Raw genomic sequence first — 6870 nt, forward strand, 5'->3', positions numbered from 1 at the left:
TTCACGTAGCTAAAATGAGAAAAATTATCCAATCTTGTTTTACCCATAACTTCTTCATTTTAAATCCGTTTTGAGTGAATCAAATTGCTATGGTTTCATATTGAACTATATTTTATGAATCTAAACAGAAAAAGTATAGGTTTATAGTCGGAAAAATAAGTTACAAGTCGTTTTTGTAAAGGTAGTCATTTCAGTCGAAAGAACGACGTCTAGATGACCATTTTAGAAAACATACTTCCACTTTGAGTTTAACCATAATTTTTGGATATAGTTTCATGTTCATAATAAAAATCATTTTCTCAGAATAACAACTTTTAAATCAAAGTTTATCATAGTTTTTAATTAACTAACCCAAAACAGCCCGCGGTGTTACTACGACGGTGTAAATCCGGTTTTACGGTGTTTTTCGTGTTTCCAGGTTTTAAATCATTAAGTTAGCATATCATATAGATATAGAACATGTGTTTAGTTGATTTTAAAAGTCAAGTTAGAAGGATTAACTTTTGTTTGCGAACAAGTTTAGAATTAACTAAACTATGTTCTAGTGATTACAAGTTTAAACCTTCGAATAAGATAGCTTTATATGTATGAATCGAATGATGTTATGAACATCATTACTACCTTAAGTTCCTTGGATAAACCTACTGGAAAAGAGAAAAATGGATCTAGCTTCAATGGATCCTTGGATGGCTCGAAGTTCTTGAAGCAGAATCATGACACGAAAACAAGTTCAAGTAAGATCATCACTTGAAATAAGATTGTTATAGTTATAGAAATTGAACCAAAGTTTGAATATGATTATTACCTTGTATTAGAATGATAACCTACTGTAAGAAACAAAGATTTCTTGAGGTTGGATGATCACCTTACAAGATTGGAAGTGAGCTAGCAAACTTGAAAGTATTCTTGATTTTATGAAACTAGAACTTTTGGAATTTATGAAGAACACTTAGAACTTGAAGATAGAACTTGAGAGAGATCAATTAGATGAAGAAAATTGAAGAATGAAAGTGTTTGTAGGTGTTTTTGGTCGTTGGTGTATGGATTAGATATAAAGGATATGTAATTTTGTTTTCATGTAAATAAGTCATGAATGATTACTCATATTTTTGTAATTTTATGAGATATTTCATGCTAGTTGCCAAATGATGGTTCCCACATGTGTTAGGTGACTCACATGGGCTGCTAAGAGCTGATCATTGGAGTGTATATACCAATAGTACATACATCTAAAAGCTGTGTATTGTACGAGTACGAATACGGGTGCATACGAGTAGAATTGTTGATAAAACTGAACGAGGATGTAATTGTAAGCATTTTTGTTAAGTAGAAGTATTTTTATAAGTGTATTGAAGTCTTTCAAAAGTGTATAAATACATATTAAAACACTACATGTATATACATTTTAACTGAGTCGTTAAGTCATCGTTAGTCGTTACATGTAAGTGTTGTTTTGAAACCCTTAGGTTAACGATCTTGTTAAATGTTGTTAACCCAATGTTTATAATATCAAATGAGATTTTAAATTATTATATTATCATGATATTATCATGTATGAATATCTCTTAATATGATATATATACATTAAATGTCTTTACAACGATAATCGTTACATATATGTCTCGTTTAAAAATCATTAAGTTAGTAGTCTTGTTTTTACATATGTAGTTCATTGTTAATATACTTAATGATATATTTACTTATCATAGTATCATGTTAACTATATATATATATCCATATATATGTCATCATATAGTTTTTACAAGTTTTAACGTTCGTGAATCACCGGTCAACTTGGGTGGTCAATTGTCTATATGAAACATATTTCAATTAATCAAGTCTTAACAATTTTGATTGCTTAACATGTTGGAAACATTTAATCATGTAAATATCAATCTCAATTAATATATATAAACATAGAAAAGTTCGGGTCACTACAGAAAATGGGGGTGTTTTCTGAAAGAAAAAATCACTTAATACCTGAAAAGCACATAACTTGTTCAAAATGTAGCTTACATGAAAAAGTTTTATTGAAACATAAAACCCACTTTTGTACAGGAGTAACGACATTGAATCATTGATATCATATATAATTCAATTCAAAAGTTAGAGACTATTGTTAACTCATATCAGAACTTGGGACTTGACAAAATAATAACTTTAGATCAGGCTAATACAGAGTATCAAACACATCAAACGTATTGCAGTTTGCAATATCTATCACCAATATATAATTAGTAATTAAACTTTTCATAATTCTATTGTACCTGAAAGTAATCAGCTTGAGCAGCTCCAGACAACAACTCCAACAACAAAAGAGGCCAGTTAGTAGCTGAATTAGCCAAACTTCTCAAAAACCCTCCAGTCTTATTCAGATATTTAACAGCATTGGTTCTAAACCCTTGTTGAACCATAATCACCTCTTTAGCCAATTTCAAAGCAACTAATCCTTCATTATGATCCAACCCCACTTCAACACTCTCTTGAGCATTTAATCAAACACTTAGCGTGCATACTGCCTAATCCCATAAATCCACCATATACCCCTATTTTTGTTGGAGTATGATACAAATTCAAAGCGAGCGGAAGCATTTTTAAAACTTTACAAAATCATACTCTTCCACGGATCATTGTACAAAACTTTAGCAAACAAAACAAAATTAACGAAATTAAACAAGAGAAGATTAAAATACAACCTTTGTAGCCTTTTGAAGATCGAATCTGAAAAACCCAAAGAAGAGTTCCTCTAAACGGTAGACACCCAAAGTTCCAACCTTGTTTCAATCTATACCTTCTACTTAACGGATCTTTTCTTTTTCCTTATTTCCACCAAAACCGAACCCAATTATAGATCTCAAGTATTTTGGTTACTTGAAAAAGAGAAAGAGAAATATCATTTTGTATGTGTGTTTTTGTATCTCAAGTTTCTATATCTTTTCAATACCAAGATTTGGTATTATATAGAATTAAAATTGATACAATAATACATATAATACAAATATAAAGATTTTGAAAGATTTTGAAAGATTTGCAAAATCAAATCTTTATATAAAATAAGATTTACAACTCAAATCAAATCTTATTTATATCAAATCAAATCTTATATATTATATAAAATATGATTATAGTACAAATCTTTATATAAAATAAGATTTATAAATCAAATCAAATCTTATTTATATCAAATCAAATCTTATATATTATATAAAATATGATTTGCAAAATCTAATCAAATCTCTACATATTTAGATTTGTAAGTATATGTACACACATAAAAAAAACTTACTTAATTTATTAAACCATTAACTAATGATTAATAAATTAATTTCCGATTAGAAGGTATATCAAATAATTTACGATTGGCCTTTGTGTGTGACCGAATAGGATAAATGGACTTTTATTATTTAATGTCATGGGCATATCTTCGGAATATATGTACCACGGTCAAACCACGGTCGAACCATAGCCAACCCGAGAACATATTTCCAACAGACTCCCACTTGCACTGACATTAATAATATTGGCTAGTCTTAAAGACACACCATGTGTAACAACTAGTCTGCTACGTTACACTCCTATATTTTTATTTATATCAATCATCCTTTTGTTCTAGATATCTTTATGAACGTGTGACATGGTTAAGTGTCAATCATCATCGTTCAAGATTATATTTCCCGATAGAGATTTGTGGTGATCAAATAGACTGCTATTGCATCAATTCAGTCGTAGCATGGCCATGCATTTAATGCAGCACAAATCAACGAGGGGCCCAGAGATATCGCTTCAACTTGCTATGAGAAGAAGGAACAAATTGCTTCAACTGTATAGACATCCACCACATCCCATATTGTACCTGATCTGCACCCTTATGACTGGCATTTACGCACAGCGTTAAATACAGGTCAAAGTAGAATATAGTTTGTGTAAGGATTCCTCATACATATCCACTCTAGGATAAATGATATTGCCATCTTAGAGCTTACTTGTGACTTAAAACCATGAAGTAGCATCTAAGTGTGGTCATTCCAGAACCTTGAATCAACTATCAAGTTCCTCATGAATGTAGTTTCATATAAGCCTATATTACTACACTTCATAGCAGCCTTAATTCAATTCTCTCTTCCTTAGAGAATGACCGACTGTGGAAGTTTATGAAATAGTATTCATTGGAAGTTAAAACATGAAAAATGAAACATGGCAATATACAATGAAATGATCGCATCGTGCGTATAATATAATCTCAATATATTAATCATCAGATCAATTGCAACATATATTATTGCCCAATGTTTAAAGTTTCAAACTTAACATAATAAATACAATCAAACTTTATCATCAATGACACGAATGCCAATAGACATGCTATGAGCATCATGCTTAGTCTGTGGCAAAGGCTTGGTGAAAGGATCAGCCAAGTTCTTAGTCGTGTCTACTCTACTTAATAATATGTCATTTTCTGCTACAAGTTGACGGATGTAATGGTACTTTCTGAGTATATGCCATGTGCGCTTTTGTGACCTCGGTTCTTGAGCCAAGACAACCGCACTCACATTGTCGCAGAAAATCTCAACAGGATCATGGATTGTAGGAACCACTCCTAGATCCCCGATGAATTTCTTTATCCACATGGCCTCTTTAGCAGCTTCATTTACCGCTATATACTCGGCTTCTGTCGTAGAATCAACAATAGTACTTTGCTTGCCACTTCTCTATGTGACGGCTCCACCGTTCAACATAAATACAAATCCTGATTGTGAAGAGCAATCATCTCTATCTGATTGGAAACTAGCGTCTGAGTATCCTTTGACGCTCAGCTCGTCATTCCCACCATAGACCAAGAACATCTCTTTGGTCCTCCTAAGATACTTTAGAATGTTCTTGACTGCTATTGATGTTATGCGAGGTGTATATAAAATAGCTTTATATTTTAGCAGGAAATACTATTAAATACGATACAATTTTATACAAGATATTTATTTATTTATAGAATGGATATACTTAAACCTTGCTACAACACTTATAGGCAGTGTACCTAATCGTACAGTAGTGTAGTTTTTAGTAAGTCCGGTTCGTTCCACAGGGAATCTTTTTCACAAAGCTTAACGCTATATTAGTTTAAATTCATAAAAATACAAATATATATATAAGTAATATTATTATTATAAAGGGGGGTTTTTACCGTTTAATGACCGGTTTGTCGATTTTAAAACTTTAGTCACAGTTAAAACAAAATGTAAAATAATAAATAAATACAAGACTTAATTTAAAGCGTAAAGTAAATAACGATAATGAAATTGCGAATAATAAAAGTGCGATAAAATAAACTTGCGATAATTAAAAAGTACGATAATTAAAAGTGCAATTAAATACAATAACAATAAAAATGCGATAATTAGAAGTGCAATTAAATATAAAATAAAGGAAATTAAATATGAAATAAAAGAATTATGCTTATTTAAACTTCCGTAATCATGATGTTTGACGTGTTGATTTTAGTTTTATGCCCATGGGTTAATTGTCCTTTGTCCTGGATTATTTAATATGTCCGTCTGGTTTTTTTGTCCATAACAGTCCATCAGTCATAAATATAAAGTGCGAGTGTCCTCGTCAAATTATTCTTATACCCGAAGTTAAATATTCCAACTAATTGGGGACTTAAACTGTAACAAGATTTTAATACTTTGTTTAATAATTACACCAGGATGTCGACTGAGTGTAACCCAAGGTTTTAATATTTTGTTATCAATTATACCAAGTGTCCTTGTACATAATTTCACCCCTGTTTTAATTATTCTAGTGGCTATTAATCCATTCCCGTGTCCGGTTAAATGAACGATTATTCGTACATATAAATACCCCGCCCATCGTGTCCGATCGAGTGTATATGGTAATTTATAGGGACGCCCAATTGTAAATCTTTATATTAACATTAACAAGCTATCATTTAGTTAAACAAATATAAAGCCCATTAATAGCCCATAGTCTAATTTCCACAAGTGTCGTTCTTTTGTCCAAACCCCAATTATGGTACAAAGCCCAATTACCCAATTTTAGTAATTAGCCCAACATCATGATTACTTCGGATTAAATAAGCATAATAATAACTTAGCTACGAGACATTAAATTAAAAAGGTTGAACATAACTTACAATGATTAAAAATAGCGTAGCGTTACACGGACAGAATTTCGACTTACACCCTTACAACATTTGCTAACATACCCTTATTATTAGGATTTAAAATTAAAATTAAAATTAAAATATAAATTATATATATATATTTACGTATATATTGAGAGAGAGATGGATTTTTTGGATGAAAAATTGATCAGAATTCGTTGGGCTTTATAGGGAGTTTCAGTTTTTGGGGCTCCGCGACTCGCGGCCCATTCCTTCTTTAAACTCCGCGAGTCGCGGAGTTTGTAAATACAGCTCACTCCATTTTGGCTCTTTGTTTACCGACGGTTTATTATATAAATATAATATAAATATAATTTATATAATTAATTATATATTATATTATATTTATATACATAGTTAACTTGTAATTTTTAGTCCGTTGCGTCGAGCGTTGAGAGTTGACTCTGGTCCCAGTTCCGGATTTTCGAACGTCCTTGCGTACAATTTAATATCTTGTACTTTGCATTTTGAATCTTGTACTCTTGTAATTTCGAGACGTTTCTTATCAATAATTGGAACCTCTTTGATTGTCTTTTGTACTTTTGAGCTTTTTGATCGTTTGCGTCTTCAATTCGTCGAATCTGTCTTTTGTCTTCACCTTTTATTATTTAAACGAATATCACTTGTAAATAGAACAATTGCAACTAAAAGCTTGTCTTTCTTGAGGAATAATGCTATTAAATATATGTTCG

This window comes from Rutidosis leptorrhynchoides, chromosome 2 (assembly GCF_046630445.1).
Source record: "Rutidosis leptorrhynchoides isolate AG116_Rl617_1_P2 chromosome 2, CSIRO_AGI_Rlap_v1, whole genome shotgun sequence".
In the NCBI taxonomy this organism is placed as follows: domain Eukaryota; kingdom Viridiplantae; phylum Streptophyta; class Magnoliopsida; order Asterales; family Asteraceae; genus Rutidosis; species Rutidosis leptorrhynchoides.